The 18,167-nt window shown below is 52.0% G+C and overlaps 1 protein-coding gene across 1 annotated transcript in view; it reads left to right on the top strand.

The window, feature by feature from the left end:
• The first annotated feature begins 368 nt into the window (after positions 1 to 368).
• RIMBP2 (RIMS binding protein 2) overlaps positions 369 to 18,167 on the top strand; it is a 301,313-nt gene continuing 283,514 nt past the window's right edge. The window contains exon 1 of the mRNA XM_059040008.2: positions 369 to 427. The gene's annotated coding sequence lies outside the window, so the exon portion shown is untranslated. The remainder of the gene's footprint in view (positions 428 to 18,167) is intronic.

Raw genomic sequence — 18,167 nt, 5'->3', positions numbered from 1 at the left:
TCCGCCTCCCAGATCCCTGCCAGGAAGAGTGGATCTCGCCGAGGGCTCGACTTTGCCGGTTGGGGGATGTGCTGGGAGAGGGGATGGGCTTGCATCCTTCCCAAGCCCAGACGCTCTCCTTAAATACAGAACAAATGTTTAAAGACTGCTTGTCAGAAGAGGTGCCCGGGGTCGGTGTGTCCCCCAGGCCCCTCCCAGGCTGCACCCGTGCCCTGGCCCAGAGGAACGCTGTCCTGTGGCTGATGCTGGGGCTTCTCTGGGTCCCTTTCCTGGTCCTGGGAGTACCTGAAAGTGGTTCTTGTGTTTCACCTGCGTGTTCTTGGTTTCTTACAGGGCACGCTGAATGTCGGCCACGAGGCGGAGGGCAGATGGCCCCAGGCTTGGGTGCGGGTCCCGTCGCTGCCTTGGGGAAGAGCCCTGGAGATGGGTGAGTGAGAGGAGGGCCCGAGTGGCCGGCCACGGCTGGCCCCACGTTTTGGTGGCTAGAGGAGTGGTCCCCACCCGCGGTCTAGGAGGCGGTGGAGGGGAATTGTCAGGGACCCTTTTCAGAATATTTAGAACCTATTAGAAATGATACATTGCCCTAAGGTAAACAGAAATGATTCATTTACTTACTCTTTTAATCTAAGAATCTATGTTTAATAGGGCTCGAGATTTTCATAGGTATGATTGTCTTCTTTCATCTAAATTCTCATCATTGTTCGTTTCTAAAAATTTAGTATCTTTAATTGTGACGTTATAACACAGGTTTCTTTTTTTAATATGCACGGAGAGAAGTTTGGTTGCTTGTTTAAAGAAAACTGAGCTCTTACAAGGGATGTAAAAGGACTTTTAGATAAATGAAGATAAACACCATAATTCTGGGTAGAAAGACTCCATATTTTAAGAGGAAAATGTTTCCTCTAATATCTTTGAAAATGTCAACCACTGATTCTCAAATTCATCTAGGAAGAGTAAAGAGGACATTTCTGATAAAAAAAAGAATAATAAGGAAGGACTTCCCATAAATAATGTTGAACTGTGTGCGACAGAGTCATAAAACGTGTGCAGTATTGGTGGCAGAATCCGCGAGACCAGCGGCAGAGGATAGACAGCTGCTAGGACATCAGTCTGAATGGAACTTTCCAGCAAAGAGTGTTAGCAGAGCTCGATAACCTTTTCCTTTCCTGTCCTGTGCCAGCCCGAGTCCCGCGGCGTGGACCTTCTCAGGCCTCCCCTTCCAGGAATCAGAGCTAACGATAACAGTACCGTCCTCGCAGAGCAGGGACTGAATTTGCGAATATGAAGCGTCCTGAAGGGTGCAGACAGTAGGCGCCCAATATGTATTCTGTCTTCAACTCTACTTTGAGTTCTTCTCTGTCTTGCACAGCCTTTTTAAAAAAAAATCTTTATTTTTCCTGAGGTGAAACTCATGAAACAAATTCAACATTTTAGTAATTTTATTAACCGTTTAAAGTCTGTAGTTCGGTGGCATTTAGTAATTTACAACGTTGTGCAAACACCACCTCTGTCTGATTCTGACACAGCACCCTCGCCCCAAAAGGAGACCCACTGGTGGCCACCTCCCCACCCAGCCCCTGGCAACTACGAATCTACCTTCTGTCTCTGTGGGTTTGCCTCTTCTGGATGTTTCGAATCATACGGCATGTGTCTTTCTGTGTGTGGCTTCTTTCCCTAAACATAATGTTGTCAAGGTCCCTGCATGTGGTAGCATGTGTCAGTGACTTGTCCCTTTTGGTGGCTGAATAATTTTCCATTGTATGGATAGACCGGCAGTGAGTTTTTTTTTAAAACCTCCTGGCCAGAGGCTACCCGGCCAGAATTGAAAACACTTTTTAAGGAGTTTATCGCACTCTCTCTTGCTTTGTGTAGCAGACTCTGAAGAGTTACGTTTCACAACCGTGGGCCCCAGACTTCACACCCTTTGGGCCAGTGGGCAGCTGTCCATCAATCCGCTGGGTCAGCCGTGTGGGAACTGCCTGCTCTTGAAATAGCATCATGACCGTGCGTGGGTCCGTTTGGTGGTCAGACCTCGGCCTTCCTCACAGGCCTCATTTCCCAGAGGTCATCCCCTCTGGTCACTCTCTGCCAGCCTTACTTAGGACTCCCCTCTGTTCCTCTGACCTCAGGGCCTTTGCACCTGTGGTTCTCTGTGCCTACGGTGCTCTTCCCTTCCGTCTCTGCGTGGTCGCCGCTTCTTTCTCATCATGTGGGCCTCACTTAAACGTTACCGCCTCAGGGCAGCCTTCCCCACCGCCCCGTCTAAAGCAGCTGCTGCCCCCGACGCTTCCGCCCGGTTTGTCATCACGGCGCTCGTCTCTGTGGGAAGTTGTTTTATTCGTTCACGAGTTTCTTGTCTTCCCTTTCCCCCCGGAAGGTAACCCCCACCAGGGTGGGCGCTGTTTCTGTCTCGTTCACTGCTGCGTTCACGGCGCTCCTTCCAGGGCAGGTGCTCTCGCTGGAAGATCTGTGATGGACGGACAGACTGAAGGAAGGAAATAGCACCAAAACGTCTCTGCTGCATTTTCTAGTTTTTGTGTCTGTTTCCTCCTGGATCTGCTCTAATCGGGAAGCTGCTAGCCGCGGGTGGCTGTGAGAATAAAAATAAAAATAAAGTAAAACCCAGCTTCCCAGTCGCGCCAGCCAGCCTGCAGGTGCTCAGGGGCCGCGTGGGGCTGTGCCTGCCCCGTCGGAACAGTCCCACCCTGGCGGCAAGGGCCGCCGGGACCTCCAGAGAGGGGCAGGTGCCGCCTCTGTGCACCTTTCTGTCCCTGGGCCGGCTCCACCTCCCGGAGCCTGGTGGGTTCTCAGTGGCTGTGAAGGGAATGAAATGCTGCTCAGCTGACGAACAGGCAAGTGTGAGTAACGGCGTGAATGACCCGTCCAGTCCCCAGACCCCCCGGGGACTCCAGGTCTGTCTCTAGTCGGGCAGGCACGCCTGGCTTGATGTGGCCGTGGCCACCTGCTCCCCACCGGGCACCGTGCCGGCGGGAGGTGGTGCCGGGGTGCTGTGCTTCAGCTGTGGGCGGGGAGATGCTGAGCGGGTCCAGGGCTCTGGCCACAGCGAGCTTGGGGGGTGTCTCTGTTGAACTTGGGTGGTGGGGGGCGGCAGTGATGTGCCCGACTTCTCCAGAGCCCGGGTGGGGGCCATTCCCTAGTTCATTCATTCACCAAATGACGATTTCGGGTGAGGCTGGTACCAGCTCCACTCAAATGGACCAGAGAGGGTTTGGGGAGGTCGCAGATGGGAAATCAGGGCGCTGGGTACCAGAAAGGGAGACTGTATCCCGTGCGAGCGGAAACGCCAAGCAAATGAAAGGACACAAAATGCACACCGACTGTCCACACGGAGGGCTCCTCCCCGTCCTGCTGTCTCCTTGGCCCCCAGAAGTGCCCTGATCTCCTGAGGCACCAGGGTCTTGGGGTTTCTGGGCCACCAGACCCGAGGCTTCCCTTGCAGACAAATGACCTCCCTTCCCGTCTCCATCTAAACGTTTCATACTTTTGCCAGGGTGACTGGTTGGGCGGGCGGATGGGGACAGGAGGAGGAAGAGAGCAAGAAGCGCAGGAGAGCTGTGTGTGCCCAATCCGTCTTCCGGGTGGGAGCAGCTGATTAGACCTCGGGTGCTCCGGCTGGCGGGACGGCGAGGGCCGTGGGCCCAGAAAAGCCCTCGAGGAGATGTCGACGTCCCCAAACCCAGCCTCGCCGTCTTTGTCTTAACGGCGCTGGTTTGGGTGGAGGGGGCAGGCCACGTCCCTGCCTTCCTGCCAGGGTCAGCCCCCTGATGCATCTGGCCAGTGAGGGGTGAGCAGAAGATGCCAGGTGGGCTTCTGGGAGGTCGCAGGCTCGGCTCCTGGCTGTGCCCTCTGCGCTTCACCCTCCCCACACGCCCTCCTGCAGCCTCCTGTAACCGGGGAGATGGCGTTGCATGCTAAGGGTGGTGGGGCCGGGGCGCCGGGGCCCCTGGGACCTTGGCGACCCCAGGCCTGGGCCCCATTTCGCACGGGAGGTCATGGGGAGGCCGTTAGTGTCAATAGAGCTGGACACAGTCCAAGCTGAGCGTCTTCCTCGCTGAGCTTTCAACTCGGACGAGAAGGGAGAAGTCAGGACAGCATTTTGTTTCTGGAAGCGTAGATGGAAGTCGAAGAAATGGACTGGTGGGCATTTCACAGCCAGTGTGGTACGTTTCACTGCATCCCCTAAAAAGATGAGTTTCTGTCTCAGCCCCTGGTAGCCATGAACGTGGTCTTATCTGGAAATAGGGTCTTTGCAGATGGTTAAGTTTGGAGAAGGCCACGCTGGTCCAACGAGTGGTGTCTTTGTAAGAGAAAGGAAAGGGGAACCTGGACGCAGATGCTCGCGCATAGAGGAGACACGCGGGGAGGGGGCCGGGCGAGGGTGGAGGCGGAGGCTGTAGTGACGCACCTACAAGCTGAGGGGCCCCGAGGATGCCGCAGCCGGGGAGGCCGGAGAGAAGAGGGCACTTCCATCCCTGAGCCCCCAGGAGGGACTGCCCTGCCGACACCCGACACCTTGACCTTGGACTCTGGCTTCCAGAGCCCTGAGAGAAGACATCGCTGGTGACTTAAGCCCCCTGTTTGGGGTGTTTTGTTACGGTGGCCCTAAAACCTCTTGCAGCCACTCTTCCGTTTACGCTGGATCTGCCAGTGGCGAGGAGGACGGGGCACAGTAGAAACGGGAAGGGGCAGCTGGCGTCTGGTCCGTCGTCTCGGAAACCCAGAGCGAGCGGGTAGCGGTGTGGATGCCGCAGGGTGAGTCGCCCCGATGGCGCCCAGTCGCCCAAGTTCTCTCTCCCTGATTTGGTCTGTGTCACTCAGGGCGTCTTTTAGTTCTACACGGGCCAGATAGTTGAGTCAAAGCGGTGTCAGCAAGAGAAGGGGATTTTTTTGGCTCACGTAACTGAGAAGCCAGAAGGGGAGCCCCGGTTTCAGACACGGCCAGACCCCGAAGGGCCCGACTGTGGCCACTGGTTTCGTCTCCCCCAACCCTCTGGGTCCCCCGGCTCCTGCAGCCCCTCCCATGTGGGCCCTACTCTCAGCAGCTCCTCCCAAGGGCACCAACGACTCCAGGCTAACGTCCTGTCAGGAGAGACGGCCTGTAACCGTGGCATCTCTTGCACCTCGAATTCTAGGGACTGAGACTCAGTCCCGGTTAGACCTCTGAACACAGCACCACGGCCAGGGGACTGTGCCCTGCCTGCCTGGGTCGTGTGCTCGGCCCTGGAGCTGGGGATGGGGTCGGCGCCCCCTGCGCTCATGGACGGAAGGTGACAGCGGTGGTTCTCTGAGGGAAGAAGGAAGCTGTTTCCAGAAGGAAGCGGAATGGATACTGGGTGCAAAAGAAGCAATGTTGGTGTCCGCCTCCAACTGACACGTTGAAGAGTAATCCCACTGTGGTGGTGTTTTGAGGTGGGCCTTTGGTGAAGAGGTCATGAGGGGGGAGCCCTCGTGAACGGGATGAGTGCCTTTTTTGAAGGGACCCCAGGGGCTCTCGCCCCTCCTGCCAGGCGAGGACACAGTGAGAAGACTGTGAACCAGGAAGCTGGTCCTCACCAGACACCGGATCTGCCAGCACCTTGACCTTGGGTTTGCCGGCCTCCAGAACCATGAGAAAATCGTGGAGAAATACCACCCATCTGTGATGCTCTGTCATGAAGTCTGGACGGACTAAGGCGCCGGGCAGTGAAAGCCACACAGGCCCACGCTGCCGTCCCCTAGCGCCCTCCTTCCCGTGTGTCTGTCGTCATCACCGTGTAACAGCTCAGCCCCGAACCAGGCAGCTGAGACCACGGCGGTCATCTCTCCCCCCTCTCTCGTGATTCTGGGGTTGACAGGGCTCCGCGGGGGCCCCCGCTCTGCGCTCTCACGCCGCTGCAATCAGGCGACACCCGGGGCAGTGCGGAAGCTCCACCCCCTCACGTCTGGTGGCTTGTGGTGGCCGGACACCCACCTGCACGTGGCCTTTCCATGTGTCCTGGGCTTCCGCCCGGCGCGGCGGCTGGATCTCGGGGTGAGCGCCCCCGGAGCACCAGGCAGAAGCCGCGTCCCCTTTCATGAGCTAGGCTTGGGGGTCACACCCCAGAGGTGGGATGTCAGCCCACAGCCCAACTTGGCTTCGGCCCCCATGCCCTCGGTCACCACACCCCTCCCCGACGCCGAGCTGCTTCTCAGAAGCACAGTCCTGTCCCGCAGCCTAAAGCAGCCACCCGGAGCCAGCCCGCAATGGGGAAACCTTTGGAGAGACATCCCTTTGGGGTCGGGGAAAGCCAGGCCCCCACACTTCCCGGCTCTGCTGGGACAATCGAGGTACAGTCATAGCCGAACCGGTGAATTCTGAGGTCACACGGCTTGATCTGGGCTTTTGAACATTCTGGGAATGTAACTGCTGGACCGAGAGGGGAGAAGGTTCCAGGAGAAGAGGATGTGACAGCGGTCGGAGGGGTGTCGGGCGAGCACGGAGGGAGGGCGCGGTTCCTCAGCGTCCTGGGGGAGACGTGGAGTGAGGCGGGAGGGGCGGGCCGGTCGTGCAGAAGGCATCCGTTAGGCTCTCTGGACGGAGGAGGTGAAACGCCCGCTCCCAGGAGTCTGAGAGAAGCTCACGTTCATAGAAGTCCGGGGAAAGGATGGATTCCAGGCGCGGCTGGGTCCTCCTGCCCTTACTCTGGGCTCTGCTTTCCATTCTGTTGGTGGTTCTCCAAGAGGGCTTCCTGGGCCAGGAGCGTTGACACGAATCACCTGGGAGGTCACTGGAGAAGCGGATTCTCGGTCCCAGCCCAGAACTGCTGACCCAGGGACTTCGGGGCCCGGCCTAGCCACGTGTGTTACTCAGCCCCCGAGATGATCCTGAGACACGTCAGAGCTTAAGAATGTCTCCTCTCTGTTAGTTCTTTCTCGGTCAGGCCATCTCCAAGTTCATTGTTTGTCCCTCAAATCAAGCAGAACTCCCAGGCGCTGTCCGGGTCGGGTCATTTTCCCATCCCTGTGTCTGCTAAGCGTGGCCGGGGAGATGGGACGGTGATGGCCACCCGGGTAGCCTGGTGCCCAGAGCCGGGGCAACCCCCCAAAGAATGCGCATGGTGAGCTGCGGGTGCCTCCCACCCACATCAGAGTGCCGTTAGCAGAAGAGGGGAAATGCACGCGCGGGAGGCAAAATCAGGGGGCGTCCACTAGCGGGACTCGGAAGCCAGCCGGCCGGCCTCCTGGGTGAGAGCGGTGTGGTCACACGAGGCCCCATGCTCAGCAGGGCCTGCGCTCGGGGTTCAACGCACCGCAGTCTCTTTGTTAGCGTCCCGGGGCGGCCGTGACGAAGCGGGCAGCCTGACCAGCCGGAGTGAATCCTCTCACAGGGCAGGTGCCGCAGGGCTGGCTCCTCCGTGCCCACGAGGGGGAATCCGTCCCGGCCGTCTCTCCTTGGCCTGCAGACAGCCCCGTGTCCCCCTGCGTCTTCGCGGTCTTCTTCCTGCGCTCCGGTCTGTGTCCAAAGTCCCCCTTTTTCATAAGATGCCCATCCTGCTGGGTTAGGGGCTCACTCGACCCCAGGATGACCTCATCTTAACTAATTCCATCCACAAGGAGCCAGTTTCCAACTGAGATCAGATTCTGAGGTCCTGGGTGCTTGGGGGGGGCGGGGCGGGGGCGGGGAGGGTTCAGCCTATAACACTTGCCATCTTATAGTTCGTAATCGTTTTGTTTTTGAGCCGGCGTCTGTGGGTCCTACGGGACGATGGAGCTTTTGCCCTGGGGGGTTGGCCGTGCGCGCCCCCGGGAGGTCCTCCCTCTGTCTCCCGGGATGGGTTCTCAGGCGCCCAGTCCTCAGCCCCGCCACCCTGCATGCCTGCGCCCTCCCTATGCACCCTCACTCTGTGACACGCAGCCTCTGCCTTACAGCATCCTTGGGGGCTGGGCTGAGCACAGGGAGTGCAGGCTAGGGTCTCAGGGGGGGCCTGGCAGTGGCTGGCGGGTGACTCAGCGGGTGAAACCTCACCTGCCCCAGTGCAGGTACCGAGTGCATCCTGGCGTGGAGGTTGCCAGCTTTTGGGGGGGCTACCATCCAATGTGGGCTGGTCAGTGGGTCCCCGGGGAAGGGGACTGGGTCTAGTGGCCCTGCCGGGTCTAGTGGCTGGTGGAGGGCGGACTCCGTGCTGAGTCACAGGCCGGGACCCCCGGAAGCTGTGCAGGTCTGTTCTCACCTCGAGGGTATTTTCATCTCCCAGGAAGCACAACATTAAGGAGCAAATAAAGACACCGTGACATACGCCAACGTCCTACTGTGTAGCACAGAGAGCTGTGTTCAGTGTCTCGTGATAAACCATAATGGAAAAGAACATAAAGAAAAGAATGTATGTATATGCATCACTGAATCACTCTGCTGTACCGCAGTAATTAACACAACATTGTAAATCATTATACTTCAATTAAAAAAATAATAATGAATTAAAAGACTCATAAAAAACAAACAAACAAACACCAGGAGGGGTCGAGAACGAGACCACACAGATGGGGCAGTGTCCTATTTTAGTGTCTCTAACGGCACTTTTTCCCGCTCCCCGTCTCCATTTCACAGTTGGCCCTACGCCTTATACAGAAGCCGGAGCCGGGAGCGGAGACAGTCCCGTGGGGGGGCCCGGCTCCCACTGGGGGGTCCACGCTGCCCTCTTCCGGACGATGCCGCTGGCCTTCTCAGCGACGGCTTTTCCCTTCGAGGCCTCGGTACCAATTGTAACCGTGGAGACTGCAGTGGGGGGTCTCCAGGCGTCTGCGGCGGGGGCTTGCCAAGGGTGGAGGCGGCGGGGGCTTCGGAGGAGAGGACAGACACGGCGGTGTTTACAAGGAAGCGCTGGCAGAACCAGGGGACCAGCCGCGTACTGGGGGTGAAGGACCAGGTGTCTCCACTGAGGAAGAAGCCGGGTTGGGGCCTGGCTGTTGGGGAGCTGAACCCCTGCTGGGGACGTATTTTCATTTGAACAGGCAGATGCCAGGCTTCCCGTCTGGAGCAGCACAGTTTCGGATGGCACCGCCTGCCTTTTGCACTGCCTGCTCCGTCGGTGAATGAGCTTGACCGAGAGCCGTTGAACGATCAGTTTTCATAGATTCTGAGGCACGTCTCGTCCCATCACCGTCGCAGGAGGGTCCGTCACAGGAGGACACGTCACGCTCCACATCTGCTGCTCATCTCGGTACTGAAGCTTCGTGACAAGCCCTGCCGATCACCCTTGCTGACCAGAGCGTGGCCGTGGAAGGCCTGTTCCAGGATTCGGGAACAATGCCTCAGGGGCGGGCCCCGCCCCCTGTCCTGGGGAATAACAAGAAGAGCTTCTCCTCCAGGCGCGTCACGCAGCCGCAGCTCACGTGGCCTTAAAAACACTTAGGCAAAGACAAGTATCATATGATATCGCTTACATGTGGAATCTAAAACAACGGTACAAAGGAACCTATTTACAAAACAGAAATAGAGTCACAGATGTAGAAAATAAACTCATGGTTACCAAGGGGGAAAGCGGGGGGAGGGATAAACTGGGAGATTGGGATTGACAGATGCACACGACTGTATATAAACTAGATCACTAATAAGGACCTGCTGCACAGCACAGGGAACCCTGCTCAATGCTCTGTAATGACCTACATGGGAAAAGCATCCAAAAAGAGCGGACATATGCGTATGTATAACTGAGTCACTTTGCTGTACACCTGAAACTAACACATTGTAAATCAACGCTACTCCAATAAAAATTAATTTAAAAAGTAAGTACACAGTGCCAGTTAGCAACTGATTAAAAATTTTGTGACTGAAAAAAACAAAACCCCACACTTAGAGAAATCGTCACTTTAAGTATCTGGCAACCGTTGCCCCTTTAGGAGGGTTTGGGGGGAGGAGAGCTTCGGGGCGGTGGGTGGAACCCACACCATTTACCCAAAATCTTCTTGCCTCCCAGGCTCTCATCTGTTCAATGTTCAGAGACGGTTCTAGCAGGGGAAACACATCTTAGTTTGATTCAATTTTCCTGCGTCTGTTCATTCATGACAAAATGAACCATTTCCATGAGAGGGAAACTGCATTTCCTTGTGAACGACAAGTGAATGGATCATTGGGGGTCAACGCCAAGGCCTGTTAGGAACAATTCCATCACGTGCCAGCCTTTGCAAAAGTTATTTCAAAGCTTGGCACTTTGGTGGAAAAATCCACCCTGGATTTTTCTTGGATGCTGTTGAACTGGCCGAAGTCTCTGAGACCACAGACCTCAGACCTGATCTGGGGCTGTGTTAACATCACACAGCAGTGCTTTGAAACCTACTGTTGTCCACGGAGATGAGTATTTTTGCTGAAGAATAAAGGACGAATAATTAACAGTGAAACTTTGAAAGTTACTGTATGGCTTTTAAATTACCTTTGGCTGAAGGAAACATTTAGACGTGACGTGGTGGAAAGTATCCCAGGAGAAAACCTCCTGGGCTGGGTACCGGAAGGAAGCTGTCCTGGGATTAAACGTTGGTCAAGGTTTATATCAACCTGGATAATTAACATTCAGATGATGCAGTCTAGCTGCATCTCACGAGCCTCTGTGTGTGTATTTTGGGGGCCATTTACTGGACTTGAACTCAGTACCTGTTTGTTGGAAGAATGAAATAATCAAGGCTCAGAGCCGGGAGTCACCAGCTCAAATGCCACTGGCGTCACAGGGCACCCAAAGGGGTGACCTTGAGGAGGTGGCGAAACAGAGACATGGCCTTTACTTTCACAGGGGAAATTTGTTTTCTCCCATTTTTTTCTTCGAATACTCTCTAGGACTGGTTAGTTTCCCAATTTTATTCTAACCATATGATTAAAAAAACCCAGCGGGGCACGTGGCAATGGCCCTGACCTCAGGGATGCAGAGGCAGCAGGAAGTGGTGTGGACTGTGTGGACAAGGACACAAGGCTCATCTGAAGCAGCAGCCGCCACCCAGTGCCAGCCGACTGCCGCCAGCCAGGAGCGCCGGGCAGGCTTGCCAGCACGTCCAAGTTTTCAGGAGAAGCTGGCCATCTGGGTCTTCACGTGAGACTTTTTTGCATTTATTTTATTTATTAAAAAAATTTTTATTTACTTATTGGGTTGAACCAGGTCTTAGTTGTGGCAGGCGGGGCCCTTAATTGCAGCACGTGGGCTCCTTAGTTGTGGCAGGCGGGCTCCTTAGTTGTGGCATGCATATGAGATCTAGTTCCCTGACCAGGGATCGAACCTGGGCCCCCTGCACTGGGAGCGCAGAGTCTTAACCACTGCACCAGCAGGGTATTTAAATGTTGCAGCTGCAAATGATCTTATCTACAAAACAGAAACAGACTCACAGACATAGTGAACAGACTTGTGGTTGCCAAGGGGGAGAGGGGGGAAGGGAGAGGAATGGACTGGGAGTTTGGAGTTAGCAGACGCAAACTACTACATTTAGAATGGATAAACAAGGTCCTACTATATAGTACGGGGAATAATATCCAGTCTCCTAGGATAAATCATAACGGAAAACAATATTAAAAAGAATATAGGGACTTCCCTGGTGGCGCAGAGGTTTTAAGAATCCGCCTGCCAATGCAGGGGACACAGGTTCGAGCCCTGGCCCGGGAAGATCCCACATGCCGCGGAGCAACTAAGCCCGTGTGCCACAACTACTGAGCCTGCGCTCTAAAGCCCGTGAGCCACAACTACCGAAGCCCACGTGCCTAGAGCCTGTGCTCCACAACAAGAAAAGCCACCGCAATGAGAAGCCCGCACACCTCCATGAAGAGTAGCCCCCACTCACTGTGACTAGAGAAAGCCCGCGTGCAGCAACGGAGACCCAACGCAGCCAAAAATAAATAAATTTATAAAAAAAACCCAAAAACAAAAATAAAAGAAGCAATGGGATAATATAAAAAATGTATATATGTGTATAATGAGTCACTTTGCTGTATAGCAGAAATTAGCATAACATTGTAAATCAACTATACTTCAATAAAGAAAAAAATTTTGCAACTGATTTTCTTTTTATATTTATTTTTTAAAATTAACTTTTATTGGAGTAGAGTTGAGTTACAATGCTATGTTAGTTTCTGTTGTACAGCAGAGTGAATCAGTTATATGTATACATATCTCCACTCTTTTTTAGATTCTTTTCCCATATAGGCCGTTCCAGAGTATTGAGTAGAGTTCAGTAGGTCCTTATTAGTTATCTATGTTATGTATAATAGTGTGTATCTGTCAATCCCAATCTCCCAATTTATCTCTCCCCTCCCTTATCCCCTGGTAACCATAAGTTTGTTTTCTACCTCTGTAACTGTACTTCTGTGTTGTAGAAAACCTCCCTTATGTGGGTCAGATGTGGGGCAGGGAGAGGGGGAGCCTCTTAAGTGGACTTGAGCCCCCAGAATGGGGAACAGGTCCAGAGAAAAGGCTCCACGTCCCTAAGGGGCGGGAAGCAGGCGCGCCCGGGCTGTGATGGCCAGGACACAGGGAAACTAAAAGCCTCCTATTTTGTTGGTGGGCGTGTAAAATGGTGCAGCTCTTTTGGAAAACAATTTGGCAGTTTTTGAAAAAGCTAGACATAGTCTTATGTGACCCAGCAAGTTTACTTCTGGGTATTTACCCAAGAGAAGTGAAGACACGCGTTCACACAAAGACTTGTCTACAAATGTTCTTAGTAGCATGATTCGTAAAAGTCAGAAACCCAAATGTCCACCAGCAGGAGAGGGGATACACAAAACGTGGTGGATCCATACAGAGGGACATACTATCTAGAGTGTGTCTCCATTGTATAGTGGAGTGCAGTGGATTTACAATGCTGTGCTAGTGCCAGGTGTACAGCACAGTGACTCAGTTCTACATATATACATGTATCCGCTCTTTTTCAGATTCTTTTCCCATATAAGTTATTACACAGTAGAGAGCAGAGGTCCTTGTGCTATACAGAAGGAATACTGTTGAACCCTGCAGCCACAGAAATGAATTTCAGAATCATCACATGAAGTGAAGGAAGCGGATACAAAAGCCTGCGGACTGCAGGATTTCTTTATGTGAGACTCCTAGGGTGGGCAGAGCCATAGAGGCAGAAAGCAGCTCAGCGGTTTCCTGAGGCTGGAAACTTTCCCGGGTGATGGGAACATTTCAGAACCGGGTTGTGGATGGTTGCATAACTATGAATGTACTAAAACCCCAGCCGACTCTACCTTTACAGCGGGCGTGTCAATCATAGCTCAGTGAAACTGCATTAAAAAAAACTTAGGGGGCTTCCCCGGTGGCGCAGCGGTGGAGAGTCCGCCTGCCGACTCGGGGGACGCGGGAGGATCCCACGTGCCGCGGAGCGGCTGGGCCCGTGAGCCGTGGCCGCTGAGCCTGCGCGTCCGGAGCCTGTGCTCCGCAACGGGAGAGGCCACGGTAGTGAGAGGCCCGCGTACCGCAAAACAAACAAACAAAAAACAACTTATGGTCCCTCTCCACGCAGGGCTTGGGAGTATGAGGACATTTAGCTGGTCCCCGTGGCCTCAGCTGTCTCGGGGTTTTTCTCTGCATTTGCTTTCACGGCCTGCAGGGCATTGATTGAGCAGCAGAGAGCGCTCTGTCACAGTCCCTGAGTCCAGGCTCTTTGCCCAGCTGTGGAATGCGGCTGCTTTTTCTCCTTTGACAACTGTTCTCAAAATCCTTGGGTCAATAGAATCGGTGTCAATCAAACCCCATTTCTCACTGACCTGTGCGACCCTTTAAGAGCTGTTTATCATCGCTTCTGAAGGCGGGCCCCTTCCGACTTCAGGCCTCCAGAGTTATAGCAGGACATGAATAATCCGCAGACAATGGTTACCTGTAGGACGGCACCGTCTAAAGCTTCCCCGCCGCGACTGCTTTTGTGAACTAGAGCCTATTCAGGCCTGTGAAGGATCCCAAGACAGCAGGGGACTCTCTGGTCAATAGGTGGAATAAAACACCGGGCCTGGGCTTTCATAATCAAGGCCTCCTGAGAAGGGAATCGTAGGGAGTTTCCCACAATGCTTAGTGGCCTCTCGTTAATCCTATTGGGAACGGGGAGCGGGGCAAGGAGGGAAGGGACACCTAGGTGACCAGAGCAGGAGCCAGTGATTTAGCGGTGAGCCTGTCCGCAGGCCCTGTGGTGGTCGGAGCCCCTGCGGAATCCCCAAGCGCAAAACCATGCAAGCAAATCACCTGTGCCATGTGAACTTTCTCTGCCCCGGCCGCTGTCTTGTGAATAACCCTCCCTCGGGAAGCTGAGGTCGGCCAGATGGTGAAAGAGTTTGACCTCGATTCTTCGGTGGTGTCGTGTCCTCGGACACCAGACCCGGTGCTGTGCAGTGATGACGTGCTCTGGGGTTATTTTAATCTCGTGGGCAGAGGGGAAGGTGGTCCTGGGATGCTGCAGCACAAACGATGCCAGCGCTGGGCTGCGAGCTGCAAGAGAGGGTTGGAGTGGGGCCGGGTTGGGGGAAACGTGAGGCTCTTTTTTCTCAACTTAACTAAAGTTGATTTACAATGTTGTGTTAGTTTCAGGTGTACAGCATAGTGATTCAGTATATATATATGTGTGTGTGTGTATATATACATATATATACATATACATTCTTTTCAGATTCTTTTCCATTATAGGTTATCACAAGGTATTGAATATAGTTCTCTGTGCTCTACAGTAAATCCCTGTTGCTTATCTATTTTATATAGTGTGTATCTGCTAATTCCAAGCTCCTAATTTATCCCTCCCCTCTTTTCCCCTTTAGGAACCGTAAGTGTGTTTTCTGTCTGTTTCCGTTTTGTAAAAAAGTTGATTTGTATCATTTTTTAGATTCTACATATAAGAGGTATCATAAGATATTTGTTTTTGTCTGTCAGACTGACGTCCCTTAGTATGATAGGTCCATCCCTGTCGCTGCAACTGGCATGGCTGAGTAACGTTCCATTGTGTATACATAGAACTTGAGGTTCTTGACGGCAATGGTGCCTCTGGTTTTGACCTGATTGAACGTGAGGTGCTGCTCCGGTGTGTCAGGGGAGGGCTGTGCATGGATGTCAGTGTCGGGTGGCCCTCCCTGAACGGGCAGGTGCTGGAGACAGGTGTGTGCGGGTGCGAGATGGCTGAAGCCCCCAGGGCCATGAGTCTTTTGCTGGGGGAAGCAAATTTACAAAAGGGAAGGGTCACGGGCAAGACCCTATGACCCCAGCACTCAGAACCCAGCCAGGGAAGACAGATACGCTCAAGAGACCAAGGAATCTGCTCGGTCAGAGAGTGGAGAAATGAAGTAATGTCTCAAAAGCAGCTCCCCCCGTTAATGACTTTTAAGATATTTGTCAAACACATAAAAACGTGAAGGAGTTGTGCCACGAGCACAGGTATTCTAGATTCTACACTTAGCATTTTGCTATATTTGCTTTAGCTCAAATGTATCCACCTCTCCATCGTACTATCTATCTATGAATTCATCTTGTTATTATTATTTTTAAATCAGAAGCAGCTTTTCAAATTCTAAAAGGCCATACAATTGAAAGTTATCCCTTCAGGTTAGTATCCTAAAGTCTTTGCTACTCCACTGGGTAAAATGTAGATCAAATCTTCCTAATGGTAAGTGTCAGAGAAACCAGTGTTGCTCACAAATAAATAATAGTGTTTCAAGAGAGCTGCTATGAGCTTGGGGTAATGACACCCGTCCAACCGAACAGATTACTGAGAAATGCAGCCCTTGTATAGTTAACCGAGGGAAACAGTGAGAGTGATGTTTACACTGCCCTGTGTGTGAGCCGCTGTCCTCGGGGATGTCCACATATTGGCTCATTCCAGACTCACACAAGCCTAGGAGGCATCACTACTCCCTTTATTCCCATTGTACAGTCGAGGAAACTGAGGCACAGAGAGGTTAGGTGACTGGCCCAAGGTCACACAGCTGGTCTGCGGCTGGACGGCACTGCCCCCCAAGCAAATTAAAGCAAAGACGTGCCATTTTTAAACATACCAAGTGGGCTATGATTTTTAACAAATGATAACACCAAATGCTGATTGAGGATGCAGGGGAAGAGGTGCTACTTGTGGGGAAGCAAATTGGTACATCCTAGATGGCAATTAGGCAGTGAGAATCCAGAGCCATGTAAAAACCTACAATCGGTGGATTCGGGTATTTTGTTCCTAGGAATAAATTGCTATGAAATCATGAAACCATGAAATTCCTAGCAAGCAAGTTTGTATCCAAGGATATCATGCAGAATCAAGTGTGAAATATCAAACAATGGGAGGCGGATATTACACAGTTACGGAATGTTTCTATGATGACAATGTTCAGACACCTTGACTTAAAAGAAAAAGTTATTTTGTGGGAAAGTGTGTATTAAGTAGAACCAGTCAGGGTACAAAACAGAATCTAGGAAAAGCAAAATAAAGTAACAATAATCTTCCCTTAATGTTATATATATAGAGAAAATACATATAATATGCCTATAATACACATAAGAAAATAATATCATAAGATAAACTGGAAAGGTTGGTACCAAAAATAAGTACAATGGTTATTTCAAAGTGGGGCTTTATGGGTGGGAGGGTCTTGCTTATATTTGGGATCTGTCTTTAGGCTGTTTTTGTATTTCCTACAGAAGGCAAACATGAATGTACCACTTTAGGAATCAGGACGCCATCTCTCCACTCCCACAGTTGTTACATTGATAAAAGAGAGTACGACCGGCTCAAAATCGTCCCTTTTTTCTGAGTTTTGAGCGTGAGGAAGCTCTGGGATGGAGGGGGAAGAGAGCCAGTAGGTGGCGCCAGAGGGCAGCAAGTGCCTCAAGCTGTGGGCAGCCCGGCCCAGGTGAGTCCCATGTTCTCAGAGACCTCAGGTTCCTCTGGCCCGCCCACGCTTGTGGCATTTGTGTTGGCTCAGCTCCCTGTGGCTGGAATGGGGGAAATTCCCAGCTACACAAGGACGAATTACTACCATCCAGTGCACCCAGGTGCACCCAAGGCTTCATGAACACCTGCCCTTAAAAATCGGCTGGGATTGACATGGCCACACTGCTACATTCACAATAGGTATAACCAACAAGGACCTGCTGTGCAGCACAGGGAGCTCTGCTCAATGTTCTGTAACAACCGAAATGGGAAAGGAATTTGAAAAAGAATAGACACGTGTATACGTATAACTGAATCGCTTTGCTGTAGCCCTGAAACTAACACAACATTGATAATTAACTATACTCCAATATAAAAGTTAAAAAAAAGAAAAATTCGGCCTTCAACCCCTCAAAAGGCCTTTTCAAACTTTACAGCTTATGCTATTAGTGTTGCATGTGATTTGTTCATGAACAGGCATCACTTACGAGCCAATGTTGTACTTAAAAAAAAAAAAGCCAACTGACTTGTCTCTCTATTTCAAAATCAGAAAATAAAAAGGCATTGAGGACCACAATAAACTCACAATTTCAAAAAAAAAAATCAGCTCATCTCAGGCATGTGGAAACAGTGAGAAGAGGATCTGCAAGACGGCCAGAGAAGTTATTGGTGGAGAGAGAAACAGTGGAAAGTTTCACTAAGAATTTTGCGCAGCTTTATTTTCCTAGGAGAAAGGAGATGAAGCGGGAGGATAAAATCAGATCTTACTGGCCTAGATCCTGACCTGGAGAGGAGATGTGAAGAGTAATAGTCATCATAACAATAACACCGACAGGACAGGTATCATCTACACGGTATAGTCAGTTGAAGATGCTGTAAGCTGGGACACACAGCCCAGAGATTGATGGGTTGGGCCTCTCAGAGGAAATACAATAGATTTTGTTCCCCATTAATGAGAGTAGGTGAATCTAGTTCAGCTAAATTCTAAAAGTGTTCACTGAATACCTTTGAAGTGGTAAAGATGATGATAATAGTGGCAACGATGATAATCGCCCCTGACTGTGCTATGGGCTTTCCGTGTTACTGTGCGTTTCTGTCCCACTGCAGTACTAGCAGGCAGATGTGATACTGTCACTCCTGTATCACAGACGAGGAAACTGCAGCTTCAAGAGATGAAACATCTCCTACACCGTTGGTGCGAATGTAAATTGGTACAACCGCTATGGAGAACAGTATGGAGGTTTCTTAAAAAACTAAGAATAGAGCTACCATGTGATCCAGCAATCCCACTCCTGGGCATATATCCAGAGAAAACCATAATTCGAAAA

The sequence above is a fragment of the Kogia breviceps genome, chromosome 15 (assembly GCF_026419965.1).
Source record: "Kogia breviceps isolate mKogBre1 chromosome 15, mKogBre1 haplotype 1, whole genome shotgun sequence".
In the NCBI taxonomy this organism is placed as follows: Eukaryota; Metazoa; Chordata; class Mammalia; order Artiodactyla; family Physeteridae; genus Kogia; species Kogia breviceps.
Note: the sequence above shows the minus strand (reverse complement) of the source record. Positions and strands in the feature narration are given on the sequence as shown.